Below are 21037 nucleotides of genomic sequence, written 5' to 3'. Positions count from 1 at the left end.
AATGTTCCCTTCTCTCCTACTGTTACTAACCTGTGGGTTAAGTTTGACCCTCCATCTCTTTTGACAACCAAGTCACCTCCATCTACAAAACCTGCTTCTTTCACCTAAGTAATATTTCCAAACTTCCCTCCCCACATAGAATTATGTCTATGCCTTTGTATCCTCCATTTGAAATACTGTAATGCATTATCTGGATTCCTGCCATGAGCATATAAAAGCTCCAGTATGTTCGGAACAGTGCTGCCAGGATCCTGATGAGGGCGTGAAAACAAGGACATAACACCTATCTTTTGCACACTGCAATGGTTCCTTGTCTACCTCCGTATATAGAATACAAGACCCTCCTGCACACCCATTATTGTCTGCACTGTGCAAAATCCACTTACTTCGTTGAAATGCTCTCACCCAAAACATCAACCCAGACATGATCAGCCCAATGGCATCATCTGGTCCCACCCAGGACACGGATAAAAGACAATGGCCGACAAGGCAACAGCTCCTTGTCAGTTTGTTTCTTTAATTTGTTGTAGTTTTTATCTGTTTACGCTGTAGCACTTTGGAATTTGAAGTAAAATGTAAACTGCAATACAAATAATAAGTATAATTTGGCGGTGTTCCTGACAGTAGTTCTAGCCATTTCCCGTTCCTTAGGACTTGTAGAGAAAAGCAAGAGCTTCCAACAGTGAAACATGGGACTTCCTGATCTCAAGGTGGCAAGGCAAAACTGATATCTTCAAATCTTTTTGTGGTAAACACTGTTCTAAGATGACACACAAAAGAAATGTACTCCTCTGACCTTGCTATTGAGTTCATAAAACAATGATGGTGAATGGCAGGAGGTCAGATGTTGATGGTTGGCCACGCCCATATGATTCAATGTATGAGAATTATTTTGATAACTTTTAATCCCCTATGCCCAAAGTGCATGCAAAGTGAATTTGAAGTCGGTAACCTAAAAGCTCTGGGAGCACTTTGCTGAGATACCATGTGTCAGTAAAAGAAAATGGCATCTTTGATCCAAAATGGCCGACAAAAAATGGTCGGCCATTTTGGGAGACTTTTTTTGTGCATTCTTTTGGTTTATACATGTTCACCAAATTTGTTTTTTTGGTCTTTCTAGGGGGCGCTGTTGAGAACTGAATCCACGCCCACCAAATATTGGGCTGGAGACTTTTTTTGTGCATTCTGTTGGGTTATACATGTTCACCAAATTTCATAATCCTCAATAAAAGCATGGCCTGGGTCTGTTTTGTTTCTGTCTTATGGTGAGAAGTCATAATTTGAAGTTTGGCCATATGTCACAGCAAAAATCTTTTGGTAACATTTAATTCTGTATGCCTTAAGTCTAGGCTCCATCAGTTAGAAGTTTTAAGCTCAAAAGGAGGAGTTCACTCAGATACAACATGCAGTTAAATAAGCATGGCTTTGAATCAAAATGGCTGACTTCCTGTGGGTTTTGGACCATAGCTCCAAGAGACGTTTTATAACTTTTGATTCCCAATGCCTTAGGTGTGGAGTGAATTTGAAGGTTGTAACTCAAAAGCTCTTGGAAGAGTTTGATCAAATGTAGAGGCTATAAAGTGCAAAAATCACAGTTCCAAAATGGCCGACATCCTGTGGGGTTTGAACCATGGCTCCAAAGGATTGTCTTCTAGGTCCTGCCACATATCTGCCAAGTTTCATAACCCTCAGTAAAGGCAAGGGGCTTTTTTGGTGTTTCTAGGGGCGCTGTAGAGAACCAAATATAGGGCTGGATTCCTGTGTGGGCTTGGACCAGGTTCCATTATAGCTATTTTGGTGCAGATTCAACGAGCTATGTTTAGAGCCAAAAGTATAGCTATGGCAAAACTCCTCATTTGGCCGTTTCACCATGGCAACACCATTAAATTAAAACTCTCTGCACCTTAAACAAAGATCGACCAACATATTATCCGCCTTCTGACCTAGTTTTGAGTTGGTCAGGTTAAAAAGGTTGTAAAAGTTATTGAATTTCAAATTTCTTGAAAAATAACATTCACTTTCCCTTCAACAAGCTAAAAAAACTCAAGCTTTTGATAACGTTAAAACTCCAATGCCTTAAGGGCACATGGACCACATTTGAAGCTAATATCTCAAAATCTTTATGAGGATGTTAAAGTTTGACGATAAATGGCCGACGTCGGGTGGGTTTTAGGTGTTACCTCCAAAAGACTTGTATTCATGGTTAGGGGAGATCTACCTATGTGCCAAATTTCAAATCTCTGTGATTAACACTCTGGCCTGTCTCTATTTAGGGGTGCTGTGCAGACATTTGGTCATTCCCATTTTTGATTCCATTAAAATCATACTATTTCACACAGGGGACAACTTTTAGCAAAATTTTGTGAGTTTTCATGTATGTTAAAGCCCCCGAAAATCCATTCTTAGAGGCAGTAGGATAATAAGAAACTTTCAAAATACAATAGGCCTTCACAGCGCTTTGTTGCTTGGGTCTAATGTTATAGTTATGGATTAAGTATTTTCCGGTTAATATGAAAATATGTTTTGAGATGTTTTAAAAATATTACATTACTCTGAGGTTATTTTGAAATTGTGCTTTTTTTCACAAAAAATGTGCACCGTTGTGATGGACTAGTAATAGAACCAAACCTTTCGATTTTCCCAAAAACAAGAACATTTTAATTTGACCTAAATTAGCTACTGATATTTAAAATGCTTAAAGAGTAACTAATTAACAAATGACTTTCTTTTGCATTTACGTAAATTGTATGAACTTGCTCCAAGGTTATGCTATATACTAATTCAATTCAATTCAGTTTGTTTCTATAATGCCAATTCACAACACCTGTCATCTCAAGGCACTTTCCAGTTCACCAGATCATCCAGTCAAATTGATTCAAAGTTTTCTATCTAAGGAAAACCAGTTGATTGTATCGACTCATTGTATCGACTCATTGACTCTTCAGCAATCCCTAAGAATCACTAAGAATGCTTGTCGTGACAGTGGAGAGGAAAAAACTCCCTTTTAACAGGAAGTAACCAGGCTCAGTGTGGGCAGCCATCTGCCGAGGCCGACTGGGGTTCAAGGAGACAGAAGCAGAGATACAAAAGGCTGTGTCAACCAGCTCCACAGGCGGCCCCGTCCAGAAAACACACAGCCAGACAGATGGGTTCTAAGCCAGCTCCCACGTCAGAGGAAGAAAAGAGCACATCCAGCCAGTCACAATCAGATAAACAGGACTAAACTGAGAAACAGGCAGAGCTCCAACATCTATAAACAATGGTGTTGATTGCAGCTGCACAGCTGATATTTCTCTCCAGAATGGTGCCAAACAGAAACAGACCAGATGAAGCTAAAAAGAGAAAAAGCAGAGAGAGTACAGCGTGAGAGATTTAACTAACAAATCCTGTAGACATGGGAGAATAGAGATGGAAAGAAGCAGAATGATGAAAAAGGGGTCCCTATGTCCTCCAGCAGTACAGGTGCTGGTCATAAAATTAGAATATCATGAAAAAGTAGATTGATTTCAGTAATTCCATTTAAAAAGTGAAACTTGTATATTATATTCATACATTACATACAAACTCATATATTTCAGATGTTTATTTTGTTTAATTTTGATGATTACAAATGACAACAAATGAAAATCTCAAATTCATCATATCAGAAAATTAGAATATTGTGAAAAGGTTCAAAATTGATGGCCCCTGGTGCCACACTCTAATCAGCTAATTAACTCAAACCACCTGCAAAAGCCTTTAAATGGTCTTTCAGTCTAGTTCTATAGGCTACACAATCATGGGGAAGACTGCTGACTTGACAGTTGTCCAAAAGACGACCATCGACACCTTGCACAAGGAGGGCAAGACACAAAAGGTCATCGCTAAAGAGGCTGGCTGTTCACAGAGCTCAGTGTCCAAGCACATTAATAGAGAGGCGAAGGGAAGGAAAAGATGCGGTCGAAAAAAGTGTACAAGCAAGAGAGATAACCGCACCCTGGAGAGGATTGTGAAACAAAACCCATTCAAAAATGTGGGGGAGATTCACAAAGAGTGGACTGCAGCTGGAGTTAGTGCTTCAAGAACCACCACACACAGACGTATGAAAGACATGGGTTTCTGCTGTCGCATTCCTTGTGTCAAGCCACTCTTGAACCACAGACAGCGTCAGAAGCGTCTTGCCTGGGCTAAAGAGAAACAGGACTGGACTGCTGGTGAGTGGTCCAAAGTCATGTTCTCTGATGAAAGTAAATTTTGCATTTCCTTTGGAAATCAAGGTCCCAGAGTCTGGAGGAAAAGAAGAGAGGCACTTCATCCACGTTGCTTGAAGTCCAGTGTAAAGTTTCCACAGTCAGTGATGGTTTGGGGTGCCATGTCATCTGCTGGTGTTGGTCCATTGTGTTTTCTGAGGTCCAGGGTCAACGCAGCCACATACCAGGAAGTTTTAGAGCACTTCATGCTTCCTGCAGCTGACCAACTTTTTGGAGATGCAGATTTCATTTTCCAACAGGACTTGGCACCTGCACACAGTGCCAAAGCTACCAGTACCTGGTTGAAGGACCATGGTATCCCTGTTCTTAATTGGCCAGCAAACTCTCCTGACCTTAACCCCATAGAAAATCTATGGGGTATTGTGAAGAAGAAGATGCAATACACCAGACCCAACAATTCAGAAGAGCTAAAAGCCACTATTAGAGCAACCTGGGCTATCATAACACCTGAGCAGTGCCACAGACTGATCGACTCCATGCCACGCCGCATTGCTGCAGTAATACAGGCCAAAGGAGGCCCAACTAAATACTGAGTGCTGTACATGCTCATACTTTTCATGTTCATACTTTTCAGTTGGCCAACATTTCTATAAATCCTTTGTTTTTATTGGTCTTCAGTAATATTCTAATTTTCTGATATGATGAATTTGAGATTTTCATTTGTTGTCATTTGTAATCATCAAAATTAGACAAAATAAACATCTGAAATATATGAGTTTGTATGTAATGTATGAATATAATATACAAGTTTCACTTTTTAAATGGAATTACTGAAATCAATCTACTTTTTCATGATATTCTAATTTTATGACCAGCACCTGTATAAGCCTACTACAGCATACTACAGCAATTGCTGCCAAAGAGTTTGACCAGTAGCTATTGCAGTTGAATTTCCTTTGGATTTAAGTGGTATTCGCCTGTACACCTATGTTCGAGGTAGAGGCATTCTTCACCAAAGCCCTGTGTTCAGGTATAAGTGCAACTCAATACATACTGCTAAAGTTAGTCATCCTGTCTTCCACTGTCTTGCAATCAAAATCTTTGGGCGTCCCTGAATTAGCACCTTTAAGCAAGCTGCATAAACTGTTACAGCTGTGGCCCAATGAGCTCCAGAAAGTCTCCCTCATCCTACAGTGATCAGGGGGTCAAAAATCCTCGAAAGATGTATCTGTGGCTGGGTCTCTCTGCTCACTGTTTATGCTTTGATACGGTTAAGCTAAGCTAGTTGCCAAGTTTTTTTTAATTTTTTTAAGCTAGCTGCCAAATGCTGAGTGTCATTACCCAACCTGTACTGGTAGCACAATTCCTACTGTCAGCTGATGTGCTAATGTGCAATTCATCCAGGCTTCCATTTAATGATGAATTATAGTACCGAGAGTAATTAATTCTATCCTTAAATTATGAAAGAATACTTAGTTTAATTTATATTGCTGACAAAATGTATCCTTTTAAATTGTTTTCATTATATTGCTTGTGATGTCATCATCAGACATGGTCAGAGCAATCTGGCAAAATATGAAAACAAAGCATGTATCTGTACTTTAATTGTGTTGTTCTCTAGATTACTCATGCTATACTTCAAAGGTACTATGTAATGCAAACAAACCCAAACATCAATTTGTGAATTTGAAGGCTGTAACTCAAAAGCTCTAGGAGGAGTTTGATCAAATGTAGAGGCTATAAAGCGCACACAGTTCCATCCAAAATGGCCGACATCCTGTGGGGTTTGGATCAAGGCTCCAAAGGACTTTCTTGTAGGTCCTGATGAGTTACACATATCTGCCAAGTTTCATAACCCTCAGTAAAGGCAAGGCTTGAGGCTGTTTTTTTGGTCTTTCTAGGGGGTGCTGTTGAGAACTGAATCCACGCCCACCAAATATTGGGCTGGATTTCTGTGTTGGCTTGGACCAGGTTCCATCGTAGCCATTTTGGTGCAGTGTTTAGAACCAAAAGTATAGTTATGGCGAAACTCCTCATTTGGCCATGTCGCCATGGCAACACCATTACACTGTACTTAAGTTGTGTTGTTCTCTAGATTACGCACTATACTTCAAAGGTACTACGTGATGCAAACAAACTCAAACATGACAAATATTGATTACTTGACTTTATTAATCTCACAGTAGAGAAATGTACTCGTTACATCAGCACAAATAGGTTATGTTCACACTGCAGCCTGAAGTGACCCAAATCCGATTTTTTTGGGACCTGGATGTGATCTTTTCATGGCAGTCTGAACAACACAGATCTGATTTTTTCCTAAATCCGATAAGAATCTGATCTTTTCAAATCCCAATTTCTCCCTTTCTCCATATAGGCCAAAACTGATGTTACGCGCCTTTAGCGAGCATGCGCATTTCCTGTCACTTGCGCAGTGAATCGTGCCGCCTGCGCTGTGCGGAGATGCAGTGGAAACCGTATCTGATGGGGAAAAGCAGCTCAACGTAACACCGTTCTTTCCATGTGGAAATGCTGTTTTGCTGCAGGAGTCCTCCTCACGCTCCATTTCTTTGTGTGTGCTGTTTTTGGGCCCTATATTTAAAATGCAATAAAAAGCACCTCTCTAACTATCTATAAATATAAATATCATTTTTTTTATGGTTCTCTTGTGTTCTCGACAATAGGAAAGCATTCAATAAATATATATATATATATATATATATATATATATATATATATATATATATATATATATATATATATATATATATATATATATTTTTTTTTTTTTTTTTTTTTTCTGACAATACAAAAAACCAATGAAAGCATTGGAGTAACTGTATGTCCATCAGCCACCAACTTTGATTACTTGAGCTAAGCAATCTGGAACCCATAAAGCTGGTAATACAAATTTTGGCCAAAAACATTTTAAGCTCCGCCCAGTTTTTAGAACTCCACCCACATCTACATTTTTCTAAATATTTTTCTTTAAATGTGGTTTTATTTAATAAGATTTTTTTTCTGGCAATATCTTTGGGGGGTAAATTTTAAAAAATATTTTTTTTCCATGGTAACAGCTGCCTATTCCCCACCCCCACCCCTCAGGGGGGGCTCAGTGAACCCGCCTCCCTCCTCTCTCTCCAGTCTGCCTCCGCCCCTTCCCTTTGGTCTGTCATCGGCGCCTCTGTTGTAGCAGCCATTTTACCGTGGAGCGTCGACACAGCGGCGACCGGAGGATGCCGAGACAGCGCCGTTGAAAGGTAATTACGCCCCTTTACTCTTCATCTGCGCCACATTTTTATCTGTAAGGGCTCCAGCTCGGTTAGCCGTCGGTCGGCGGCGCCGCGGGCAGAGGCCCTGCCGGCTGGAGGTCTGAAGGAGCCTGAAAAAACTGCCTCAGACGGAGGGAAGATTCTCCGGGAGTGTGTTTGCGACCATAGCTGGCTTCTGGCAGTTTGCAAGACCACGGAAAAATGGCGACGTCCCTAAAGTTACCCCTGAAAGTTTAAAAAGACCTTCCCTTTGGTGGCTACATGTCTGTAGGCTAAGCTGTGCTCCAGTAAACTGCGCAGAAAACTAGCGCTCTTTCATGTATCCGCAGTCAAAGAGGGGGCGCTCAAGAGCAACTAAACGCGTAGAATTTGCGCACTTATCGGTCTAGCTTAGTAGCTTATGGGAACGACACAGCTATTTGTGATTTTATTTGAAAACTGTGAGTTCCTTTGTTCCTTTAGGCTTCTAACTTTTTATTTTTTAATGTTTTTTCAGGCATTAAAACGTCTTATTGTATCATATTTGTGTGACAATCACAGTAGCTAATTGTTGAAGTAGGGCACCAGCTTATTGAATAGCAGTTTGTAATAGAAATATTATTAGGGTTGCTAACCATCCATTGAAAACGGAATTATTCTGCATTTAGAAATATAAGTACCTGTCCCGTATTTAGTAGTGCTGCGCCGATGCTATTTCGTGGCCCTGATACCCGATACCTGGCTGTGCAGTATTGTCCGATACTGGGGTGACCAGATTTGGGTTTCTGAGGAGGACTTTTTTTTTGTGTGTGTGTGTGGGGGAGGGGGTGCCTGACCGGACCAGGAATTTGAACTGAGACATCATCTCGGGGGCTGGTCTGGAGCGACGGAACCCGACCCGGTGACGGTATGCTTCCCCCCACCTGTCTTACCGTGCAGGCGGGGGGAAGGACGGGGCCGCGACTAGCGTCATGGCGTCTGGTTCGGTTGCTCCCTCCGCCAGTATTCTCGGCGGGCTGTAGTCTACCAAAATCCTGGACGATTTTGAAATTCCCCCAGGATATTTTTTTAGGTATGAAAAGTAGGACATGTCCAGGAATAAGAGGATTTTTGGTCACCCTAGCCGATACCGATACCATCTGATTGAAATTGATGTGTGTGTTTATAAATGAAGAACTGCATACTACTTGGATGTAAAATAATTGCCATAATGGCTTTGTCAAGCTGCTGCCTACCTTTGTGAAGCAGGAAAAGGACTAAGACAAAGTGAATCCAGTAGAACTTTGTATTGCCTACCTGGAATGGGTGACAATTAGCCTGGGTGGTATTCCGAACTTAGTCCCGCCCACAACGTTTGAGGTCGGGAAGTTCGGTCTGGCATTGCTCAACAGTAGCGCGGGTATGCTAGCACAATATCTGGCGGGCCAATCAAATTGTCAGGGCGGGCTTTATACGGTGATGACAGATGATCAACAGTAACGTAAACCACGTGACCAAAGCGCGCTTGGGTGACAACAACAATGGCTGCCGCTGGAGAGTTAAGGTGTGTAGATTCTGCTATTAGGTCTGTTCTAGAAGATATCGACAGCAAATTAATTTTAAAAGAGGAACAGAGAAACGCGATCAAGGCTCATCTTCTTATTCTAGGTGTTAAACTGCACGCTTTGATTTTTGTTGACAAAAACTATGCCTTGCTTAACATACGTCACGCACTCCGTTGCTCTTATTGGTTGTAGGTCTATCCAATTGAGTGCAGAGGCATTTTTTTCCTGGTTCGTTCGAAACACGCCCCATAATCACAGCTCTATGGAGCAGTATCAGACTCATATTCTGACTAGAATTGAGTAGGACTACGTCAGGCTAGGTGACAATAGTTGAAGAAACTTTTTGACTCTCAAAATGGTATCGGTGCACTATTTGTCGGTACTCACCAATACCACCATTTTAGTGCTGGATTGGGGCCCCGCCCAATTAAGGGTGTAAATAATAATCGTTTTGATCGATGCATCGATCCAACAGCTGACGATCCGATGCATCGACACGTCTGCAAGAGTATCAGTGTTTTTTCTTTTTTTTCCGTAGATCTATTTTTATCCATTTGCTCCTGGGCGTAATTCTCCCTCCCGTGCTGTGGTGGCGCTAAACCTATTTTGCCCTCCTACCTCACGTCCTCGTTATACTCTTACAGCAGTGTGTCACAGTGAGCTTGACACAGACATTTTTATTTATGCTCAATATTGAAGCGTGGTCTGCGCTAAATGCTGTGGGGCTAGTTACAGCCGTGGGGGCGAGTAGTCTGACAACGGAGGGACATGAGGGCCATAAAGAGCGGAGATTCAGGTGGGAAAAGTGTCCCAGCGTTCTCACGCACCTCGCTCTTCTAGTGGGTCAAACTTCACCAGTCCTTTTCCGCCATTTCGGTCATTAAAAACGGCCTCCTGTCTGTGGCACTGTCTGCGGTCAGCTACAATTTGGGAGAGTATTTTGTTGCAGTATTTTTTGATGCAAAGCATTTCAGAGTCTATAATGCAGGGACATTATTATTTTTCAGCGAATTAGGTTTTAATAGGAATAGGTGGAGTACAACTTTTCTACTTCTGTTATTTGCTGTTGTTTCTCAAATAAAATGCATAACGATATTACAGCTTTCATTGATTAATTTCAAATTTGAAACATTGTCTAGTCTGTACGATAAAAAATAATCCAGTATCGAAAATAATCGAATCGTTGATTCAGGAAATCAATACTGAATCGAATCGCCATGATGGGTGTGATTTACACCCCTACGCCCCATACTGGTATCGGTTTTGGTGCAACACTAGTATTTAGTGGAAAAGGAATTATTTCCCTTGTTACTGTAAGAGTCAAAAATAGTAAGTAAAAAGCTAATGGAAAATGAACAACGGCACGTTAGATAAAAAACTTGTTCCCGGGCCCTGTCCTGTGTAGTGACCAATGAGCTGACAACATTTATGTAACGATCCAGAATCCCTTCATCCCATTGGTCGAGTCAAGTGTTGCTCACAGAAAAGATAGCGGGAGAAAGCAGAGCAGTAGGGGGGATGAACGGAGTTATTTAAATGCTGATGCTGCTTTTGGGGGCAGTGCACCTTCGCATAGCTCCTCCTCCGAAAAAGAAGGATGCAGAAATATAGGGAGCAATTGGAAAAAAAACAAATACCTGCGATAATGAATATAAAACACACTGCAACTATGCATCTTATTCAAGCAGATTTGAGTCAAATAGGTTAAAAAATCATTTCACACTCAAAGGGGGGCTAAAAAAATCTCCATGCCAGGAGGGGTAAAGGCATTCAGGTCAGCTGGGACACACATAGGGTGTTCCTCTTTTTTTTCCCCAGGGTGTTAGCAATCCTAAATATGATTTGTTGTTTTCGTAATTGGAAATCCTGTTGGGTTTTTAACATTTTAAAGAACTGGAAAGCCCAGTAAAGCAGGAAGGAAAGATCTATCTCCTCAGAAAACATAGCCTGACGTAGTCCGACTCAATTCTAGTCAGAATATGAGTCTGATACTGCTCCATAGAGCTGTGATTATGGGGCGTGTTTCGAACGAACCAGGAAAAAAAATGCCTCTGCACTCAATTGGATAGACCTACAACCAATAAGAGCAACAGAGTGCGTGACGTATCTTAAGCGAGGCATAGTTGTTGTCCACAAAAATCAAAGCGTGCAGTTTAACACCTAGAATAAGAAGATGAGCCTTGATCGCGTTTCTCTGTTCCTCTTTTAAAATTAATTTGCTGTCGATATCTTCTAGAACAGACCTAATAGCAGAATCTACTCACCTAAACTCTCCAGCGGCAGCCATTATTGTTGTCACCCAAGCGCGCATTGGTCACGTGGTTGATTCGGTTACTGTTGGTCATCTGTCCATCATCGTATAAAGCCCGCCCTGACAATTTGATTGGATCGCCTGACAGTGGGCTTTAATACTCGCGCTACTATGGAGCAGAGCCAGACCGAACTTCCCCGACCTCAAACTTTGTGGGCGGGACTAAGTTCGGAATGGCACCCAAGCTACAGAAAACCTAGTATGGATCCAAAATCATCTACTTGGTAAGATCTATTTATCCTAAGCGGGTGTGCATCAGTGTTCGCCATTATAAATGTGTCTGAGTAATGTCGGCAGTCATTTCCTACATTTATGTAACTTGTGTTTTTGCTGTAGTGATGGCTTTAACTATTATCGTCCATGTGAGTTTCTGTCATGTAATGACGTCCATAAGGCTAAAGGTTAAATTTCCACATACTAGTGTTCTTATTTTAAACCCCTGACAGCTGAAAGAACTGAAGATAGGCTCTAAAATTACAATATACTGGAAGCTGTCTCAGGCTGTTTCTCAATATGTGCGTTCCCATGTGATCGTGAAACGTCATCAGCCTCAACCCCTAGTTCTGCTCCATTTCAAATGAACGAGAAGACCGAGAACGGACAAAGTCCCCTGATGTTTTTCTTGCCCTTCCTTCTTTACCCAGCATGCATCAGAGCAGACTTATCTGTTCTCAAGATTGACAGCTGTCCCAGCATGCACTGCGGCAGCAGCAGTTTTCAGGTTCGCGATCACAGAGCTCAGAGTATTAAGTGAAAGTCGTAGGGAAGTCATATTTCAATTTCAAATCATGTTGGCTTAAAAATGTATATCAATATACTCTTTATCAGATGATATTGTCCCAAAATTTAGAAAATTTCTGTTGAGAGGACCGCGGCAACCAGTGGATCTCAGAGGCTAATGCATCCAGGGCTAAAGTTAGCCCGTCTGCAGCAGCCCTCTCGTGTGAAGGCGAAATCTTCACTTGATTTTTTTTTGTTTGTTTGACTGAGTTAATGATTATTCCCCACTATATGAAAAAAGTAAGAATTTATTATTATCTTGAAACCATTAATAGGAGGTGAAATGCAGCTCCTGACGAGCTGAGCGTATGGCGATGTCATTGGTACACTTCTGTTCCAATTGTTCCATATTTATGCTGCATGCTCCCATTCTCCCAGAGTCCAAACTTTGCTGTGTTCTTCTCAAAAACATAATTGGCGAAGAGTCTGTACACGCGTTCTTGTGAAACGGCCTTAGAGTTCATAATCCAAAATGGCTACAGCACATGTAAAACAAAACTGTGGTTACAGTGCTAAGCCGTTAATTACGGTGTATCACATCTTTAGGCTTTGCGCTGCGTTGGGGGTCCGGCGGTATTCTCCCAATTTTTAAATTTAGACTCCTGCATTTTGAGGTGCAATGCAACCTTTTCTCTTTGTTCCAACACTACTTTTGTTCTAATTATGGGAAGTATGTTTGTTTGTCTAGAGGTGGACATTTCATGAGAAAGATGGATCATTTTTACAATATTATGTTTATAGGTTACTTTAAACAATCAGAAAGTATAATGCTACGTTCACACTGGACGCCATCAAAAAAGTGCCTGCTGCTTCATTTTTGATGCGTAAAGGTCAGACGCGCCCTTAAGGGCACCTTTTATTTACCTGAGGCGCATCAAGTAAAGTGTGTACAGATGCGTTTATGCTTCTGCTGATCCTTTGTTCAATGGCAGTGATCAGTGGGTAAACATTTTTTTTCCAGAAAGTCCACCTCAAAACATCGTCTGTGCAGTCAGTTCATCAAGATTATGATCCCGCCTTAAAATATTATTTCGGTGTAGGAGGCGAGCAGAACCCCACCTACCTCAGGCCAGGTCGCCTAGTGGGGTTTTCTTCTACTGTTCGTGGTGGCTTGAAGTAGATGTTGATGTTTTTCAGGTGTATGGTACAAACCACAAGCACCAGAATAAATAGAGAACATATTTTGCAGGCAGGTTTCAACATTTTAAGTTAATTTAGGCGTTTAACTGTTTCAGCAGCGCTGTCCGCCTTCCTGCCGGCTCGTAGATAGGCTTCTCTGATTGGTTGTAGTGGCATTTTGAGAAACAAACATTTTTAACTAAAGCATCTGCTGCTTGTGAAATTTTGAGCATTTGAGCAGTTTCCAGGGGAAAATTAGGACCTTTGCATCCCAAAAACAGGATGTACAATATACGCCCGTACTAGGGATGGGCAATATGTTATCGTGTGCGATATATCGTCAAAGAAATTCCTCGTGGTAACAATTTGTCATCTCGCGATAAAAACGATAAACTCCCGCCGGTGACGTATACTGCGCATGACATACCTGCAGTCCAACTCACGTGCGAGCCATGCGCAAACAACAAGGATGGCGGAAGGTGGAGGAGACGTGCCCCAAGACCTGGTTCCTAAAAGAGGCTCCAGCTTCGTTATCTGGAACTGGTTTGGATTTAAAAAGTCTGATACGGAGTAGAAAGTCGTAATATGCAAAGTTTGCAGACAACCTGTGACGACAAAGGACAGCAACACTACCAATTTATTTCACCACCTAAAACACAAACCGGAATATGATGCTAGTCAGAAGATGTGCTGCGATGCAGCGGAAGCCTCGACTTCGAAAACCTCTGTTAAGAAACCGACTGCCACTCAAACAAAACTTGCCGACTCGTTTGCTCATTCCACACCATATGACAGCCAAAGCAAGTGATAAAAAGAGTTAACAGGCCGTTGCGTTTTGCCTGGCTGTTGCACAGAGAGGTATTTCAGTTTTTATATTCTTTTTAAATTTATTGAAGTTATTTATTTTTATGATATTGTTTAGCATGCTGACAATCCTGCTAGTCTTATTTTTACATTCTTGCACAAAGAAGTATTTCAGGTTTTACATGTTTGTTGGAATTTATTGAAATTATTTATTTCTATTTTAGTATTTAGATTTTTCTGTTTTTTCCCTTGATTTATCATGCCATTTGCACATTTTTGTAGCCCAACAGCAAAAAAGGTTGTTACAGGTTGATATAACATTTGAATTTTATTTTTAGTGAAGTGAGTGTAATGTATATTAGAACTTGCACTGGAATTTATTTATCCAATATATGGCATGTTCCAGCAACTGGTCATTTACACATCTAATTATATTAGGAGGTGATTACTGATTAGTTTTAATTTTCAGTTAAATACTTTTAAGTTCTGTTTCTCAATTTATCAGGTTGTATTTACAGTTGTACTACTTTTCAACTTTTATAAGCCAAGTTATTTGCTGTGTAGCATTTAAATAAATGTGAAACTTGTTCTCATATTTCAGGCTTGTTTGATTGGTTTGATACATCAGGCTGATATTGTGTTTTTGTTTTGTTTTTTACCGTCACTTATCGTTATCGTGGTAAAACCTAGAAATTATCGTGATAAATTTTTTTGTCCATATCGCCCATCCCTAGCCCGTACACATTGCTTGCTAAAAGCCTGACACTACTGCACTTAGGGCAGCAATCCCCAGGCTTTCTGGTGAAGTCACAAGTAATAGTTAATGTAATGCAGTATATGAAAAAAATAAATATATAATTGTGTATTTTGTAGAAGTCCACAGATATTTTAATTACCTCAGGCAATTTTGTATCTACCTCAAAGAAGGATTTACTCTCAATAACAATTCTAAAAAAAAACTCTGATAAGTTTTCCATTTAATCAGAATGATAACCACAATTAAGGTTGAGATATACTTGCTCGTTGGGGTGTCAATCCAGTCTGTGTGAACTGTGAGCTAGCCTATAGAAGCAATGTACCCTTTTATAGTTGACACGGATTTAGGTACAGTACTTGGAAAAAGCCACAGAGGGGCACTGATCAACGCTACACTCACAAATTTTGTGTGTGGGGGGGTGTTTGACTGTTGATGCCCTGCATCCAAAATGGCAGCTACTCAGAAATGAATCTGTAGGTTTACTTGCTGCAAACAGAGAGATACGACGATGGGGAAAGAAGCCTGCCTATGAAGCCCGTATGGACCTTTTTTTAAATAACAGATATGAACAAATGTTGTTTTACTTAATAAAAACTGAAAACATTATATACTATAAGTAGTTGTTTCAGGCTTTATTTTTGCTATAGGTGATGGAAACTAAAATCCTTGTTTGTACCACACGTTTGGCCTATAAACTCACCTCTGAAAGTATGCCAGTACTTTGTGTTTGCTACTTTGCAACACAGCATTTAACAGAACTGTTCCACTTGAATCCATTTGATATCAGTACAGGTAAACGTGTGTGGAGGACAACTATATCCTCCCATGTGGAATGGGGCTGGCACATGTGGTTAGCGCCAAGTTACAAAAATTCGGAGGTGTGAAGCCCCCCTCAGGGGTCGGGATGGCTTGATTGCATCACTTTTGGTGCATTCACTCTCGCGCTCACTTCAGTACAGCGAGTATAAACCAGCCTAGCATGCCAGCATGCGTCACACAGTGTGTAAGTCAGGCAGGTAAGGCTCAAAACCTCTGGTCAAAAAACAGACTGGACCAATCACAGTGCAAGAGGTGCGCTCATATACCCCGTTTACACTATCCTTGAAAAGTCGAGACCATGCCACCTCAAAACTTATGGTTATGCACCAAAAGGTGTTTGCCAACCGCCATAAAACACAAGAAGACGAAGAAGAAGGAGGGAATCAAGCAAGTCAAAATGGCGGCGCCCGTCACATTCAGAAAGTTATGCTTGATTATTATTGCTGTACTTCTGTGTTTGCGGAGGGTTAGGCGAAGACGGCAACCTTTCGTGGCTTTACTTGAGAAAGTCGGCTTTTGGGACGTGGGTCAAACAAATGATCGTCTACTCCAGGTTTACAGACACCAGAAACAGTGATAGACCCAGGTCGCACCACGCTCTTTTGAAGCCATTATTTAAAATGTTGCGTGGAGAAGATTTCGATTGTTGTTTATAGTTGTTCTTCTGTTTTGTGTTGGTTGGCAAGCAACTTCCATAGGGGTATTACCGCCATCTACTGGAATGGAGTGTGAATCAGGATGTGCAGCCAGACGGAAATGACGCATTCTGCTCATGCGCTCTTGTTATCAGAGAACCGAGCCGAGCCCACCTCTGGAACTGGTCTGCTGTTAGCTCGGTCCGGTTGTGTCTAGCTCGGTTCAGTTCAGTTTGCTTTCCATTTACACACGATAAGTTATCTCAATTACTGAGCTCGGACCGGTCTCTGCACGTTTTTTCAAGGGTAGTGTAAATCGGGTAATTATGGCGCATTCACAGTGAACACAATGCTTGCGGCAAGAGCTGCGGATTAACACAGTAACCCAAAGCACCTGCACAGCCAAGAGTGGAGGAGCGGCTGTGGGTAAATTCCATCTTGTGAGGGAGGTCACCGAATTGCTCTCACCGTGTGGTCAGAGTTTGCGTCAGGGCAGTAAATTTCGGGTTGGTTGTGGCTGCTACCTGGTTTAAAGGTCTGCAGCTAAGAGTAAGGCTGAGTATTGCCATGAGTGTTATCCTTAAAAAAAATCAATCTACCGTATTTTCACGACTATAAGGCGCACTTAAACGTCCTTTTTTTCCCTCAAAATGTGCGGTGCGCCCTATGTGTGTTGTAACTGCGACTTTTGAGACCACCTCATTGAGGAGATGATGAAAGAGTGGCTGAATGTAAGGAGACCAGGTGTTTTTTTTTCACTCATCACCATCGCTGTTAATCTGTGACTCCATGCGTGCCCATCTCACAGCTGATGTGAAAAACATGGGGAAACAAATTAACGCTGTGCTCGCTGTTCAACCGCTCGACATCGGTGTGAACCGGACTCAGCAGGTGCAGCAGAAGCAGCGAGTTTACATGCAAAGTCAATGGTTGACGCGCATATAGGTGCAGCAAATGGTCCCGCAGCGCGTTTTGAGCAGCAGGCGCAGCGCGTCGGGAGCGTTTAAGCATCTGACGCACCGCCAACGCGCTGCTGCTGCTCGAGATGGAGAAGCTGATCTGGGAGCTGACAGCGAGACAGACACAGCGCTCTGATGACATATGATATTAACGCAAATGAAAAAGGCTGGATGGATGAGGAGATGATGAAAGTGTGGCTGAGGCAGGTGTATGTGAGGAGACCAGGTGGTTTTTTCCACGCATCACCATCGCTGCGTGCCCATCTCACAGCCGATGTGAAAAAAAAGGTGAATCAAATGAACGCTGTGCTCGCCGTTATCCCGGGGGTCTGACAAAGGAACTTGAACCGCTCGACATCGGTGTGAAGCGGCCGTTCAAAGTAAGGCTGCGAGCTGCGTGGGAGCGATGGATGACAGACAGAGACCACAGTTTCACGATAAGTGGAAGGCAGCCCCGGGCAAGTTACGCCACCGTTTGCGGATGGATTGTAGATGCTTGGACTAACGTGTCTGCTGGCTCTGTTGTTCAAGCTTTCGCAAAAGCCGGCATTATTTCTGAGGAGCCGCCCGGCACGGAAAGTGACTCTGACAGCGAAGAAGGGGAAATTGGCATGTCTGATTTAGCGCAGCTGTTTAATTCAGAAACAGAGGATGATGACTTTGATGGGTTTGATTAATACTTTGTAATAAATACATGAATAAAGCACAATCATACTCAGTTTTGCTCCTGCTCTATTTTTCTACCTGAAAACTTAATTCAACAGCAGCCTCTGGGCCGGGTCTCCTCCGCGTATACCGCAGTGGCTGGCAGGTGTTTTTTCATCTAAATAATCTAAATCTTGCAGCTATATTTGCTGTGATCAGTGGGAATAAAGTAGTTTTAATATGTTTTTAAGTGAGAAAGTCCACCTGAAAACTTAATAATTGCAGTCAGTTCATCCAGATTATCTATTGCTGTCGGAGGCGCTCAGACCCCCACATACCAGCAGTACACCGACAGTAGAAATCCTTTCATCAGCAGCCTCTAGGCCGGGCAGCCTCCGGGTTCACGCGGTGGCTGGCAGGTGTTTTTCATCTAAATAATTTAAACTGCAGGCACCAGGATACCGGTAATAAAAGCGAACATATTCCGTCGGCAGGTTTCAGGATTTTAAGTTAATTTAGGAGTGATCACAGCGCTGTGTCATCTGCGATGTGTCTGTCTCACAGCCAGCTCCCAGGTTTGATTAATACTTTGTAATAAATAAATGAATAAAGCACAGTCATACTCAGTTTTGCCTGAGTAGAGGTATAAATACGCAGTAGAGGTATTTAAAGGTAGTAGAGGACATGTACCTGTATATAAAAAACGCGCCCTATAGTCCGGTGCACCTTATGTGTGTGTTAAATACAGAAATGGGACACATAACTGAGAGTGCGCCTTTTAGTACGGTGCGCCTTATGGTCGTGAAAATACTGTATTAGCAACTGAAAAATCTATATCATGTTGGGCACTCAAAAATCACGATATATCGCCAAATCGTTTTATTCCCACATCCCTACCTGAGACTAAGCATTTGTTATTTAAAATGGAATTTAGAAAACATTATGTTCTGAAAAAGGAAATAAGGAATGCTCTTAAGAAGATTTTAAATGGCTTTTAATAAAATTGGTTTCAATATAGCCCTAGAAAGGACTCTTCATCATCCTTCCTTACCTCCAGCACAGATACCTTTCTGTTCCCATAGCCCTTCCCACGTCTGTGCACTCTGCCCTAAGGCTCCTCTAAATGTACCGCTGTCCTACTTTCCATCTTCTGCAGACGGCCTCCAGAGCTAGCCCAGTCTAGCCGCCGTCTCAGTCCTGCTCTGGTGCTCTTGTCTACCCAGCAGGCTTCTCTTATGTACCACTGTCCCTATTTGATCTTCTGCAGGACGACTATTAAATTATTTATAATTTGTCGTCCTAGATGCAGCACAGACTGACCAGCTGGTGCCTCTCCCCAGCACTGGTGCTCTCTGCCCAGCTGGATGCACGGAAGTACCGCCAAATCCGATCATCATCCATTCACAGCTCTTGGAGTCAATAGTGGTATTTTCCAAACTAGTTCTGTCTCTGGAGAATTGGGTGGCCCCATTGGCATCAATTGGGTTGTTCGGCTTTCCAGAGCAAAGAAAGCTCCGTAACTCGATCAATAAAGTCCCTGTCCACCATGTTTAGAAATGGAGCCTCATACTCCTGCTATCTGATGGCGGTCAGCTCACCACTGTGCTCACGGAAATTATCAGGGACTTTGTGTTCTTTGTGAAGAACCAAGATAGTCAAGACTGTAGCTGAATCAGTTGTTTTATTGATGTTCTTTGTTTCCCAAAAGGGCTGTTTATATTTTGTACATTTCAACAACTGATAGCTGTAGGAGCTTTAAAAAAAAAAAAGGATGATGTTTTTGCATCACATCAGCAGTGATTTAAATGGTTCTAAAACTTCCAAAAAAGTAAAAAAAAAAAAAAAAAAGCAATCCATTTGACTTGGTTTCTAAGTTTGAAGATGTTTTGCGTCCCCTCCAGGAAGCTTTTTCAATTCAAAATGTCAGAAATAGTGTTTAGTTTGAGGCTTTATACAGTAGCCCGACAAAGCCTTGTTTTTGCTTAGAAAACATGCAAATTAAACCGGACGAACGGGTCCACTGGTCGTTTAGCTTCTTTTTTTAGACTGCAATGTCCCATACCTCTCTAAGTCTCTGAAAGGAGGGGTCGTTAAAGGGAATTGTTGGCCTGGCTGAACAGGCAAGGTCTTGTTCTCCTGTACAGGGGCTGGGGTTACGATGATAGCGGTAAGAGTTCAACTCAATTGCTGAATTGTTGGTGCAGCAATTGAAATCACCCCCTCTGTTTATGGTTGTTTTTTCTTTACATTGCTTCAAAAGAAAAGTGTAGATGTACTGCGGAGTCTTGTCTGGAGGAGGTTGCTCTTCTGTGTTGAGCCATGCGTCTGTGGAGAGGTAGTTTGGTTCATCCAATGTCAGATAAGAATAATATCAGAAAAATGGAAATCAATCCCATGTCTTCTCAGTATGGAACCAGATGTCAACTGATAAAGAGAAAAGAGCAGAGGTCCTAAAGCTGAGCCTTGTGGGACCCTGTAGGATAGAGAAGCACTAGATGATTCTGTGTTGCCAATTTTGACACAGCGGTTTGTCAGGTATATGAGCCAATGAAGAGCATTGTGCTGGATCCCTACTACACTAAAAAAAAAAGCAAAATAAATGCAACACTCCCATTTTGTTATGAGATAAAATCAAACATCTTTAAATTTCCACATGCAAATATCCATTTCCCTCAAATATCTTTCACAAACCTAAATCTGTGAAAGTGAGCACTCCTTTGCTGAGATAATCCATCCCACCTCATAACAAGATGCCGATTAGACACCATGATTAGTGCACAGGTGTGCCTTTGACTGCCCACAATAAAAGGCCACTCTGAAAGATGTTTTTTAATCACATAGCACAATGCCACAGATGTTGACAGCACGACTGTCAACACTGTATTGAATGTTTTTTTTTTTTTACCATGAGCCGTCTCAAAGGGATTTTTCGGAGAATTTGCTAGTACATCCAACTAGCCTCACAACCGCAGATCACATGTAACCACATCAGCAAAGAAACCTCCACATCCAGCATGATTACCTTCAAGATCGACTGAGACCAGCCACTAACACAGCTGCTGAAACAATCGGTTTACATAACCAAAGAATTTCTGCACAAACTGTCAGAAACCGTCTCAGGGAAGCTCATCTGCATACATGTCGCACTCATCTGGGTCTCCACCTGATTCCAGTTTCACTTGAGAGGGCAAAAGCTCATATTCACTGGCGTCTGGCACGTTGG

At 41.9% G+C, this 21037-nt stretch overlaps 1 protein-coding gene across 2 annotated transcripts in view; it reads left to right on the top strand.

Annotated features, from left to right (window-relative positions):
* Nucleotides 1-7305: 7305 nt before the first annotated feature.
* The window catches only part of ccdc71 (coiled-coil domain containing 71), a 29842-nt gene continuing 16110 nt past the window's right edge, over nt 7306-21037 (top strand). The window contains exons 1-2 of one of the 2 annotated variants that reach the window (XM_038295863.1): nt 7357-7450; nt 19118-19239. The gene's annotated coding sequence lies outside the window, so the exon portion shown is untranslated. Of the gene's footprint in view, nt 7451-19117; nt 19240-21037 lie in introns of both variants that reach the window. The other variant, XM_038295862.1, reaches the window with a different exon arrangement.

Source organism: Cyprinodon tularosa, unplaced genomic scaffold, assembly GCF_016077235.1.
Source record: "Cyprinodon tularosa strain WSP-4 unplaced genomic scaffold, ASM1607723v1 ctg361, whole genome shotgun sequence".
Taxonomy (NCBI): domain Eukaryota; kingdom Metazoa; phylum Chordata; class Actinopteri; order Cyprinodontiformes; family Cyprinodontidae; genus Cyprinodon; species Cyprinodon tularosa.
The sequence above is the reverse complement of the archived record's forward strand: the minus strand, read 5'-3'. Positions and strand labels throughout refer to the sequence as shown.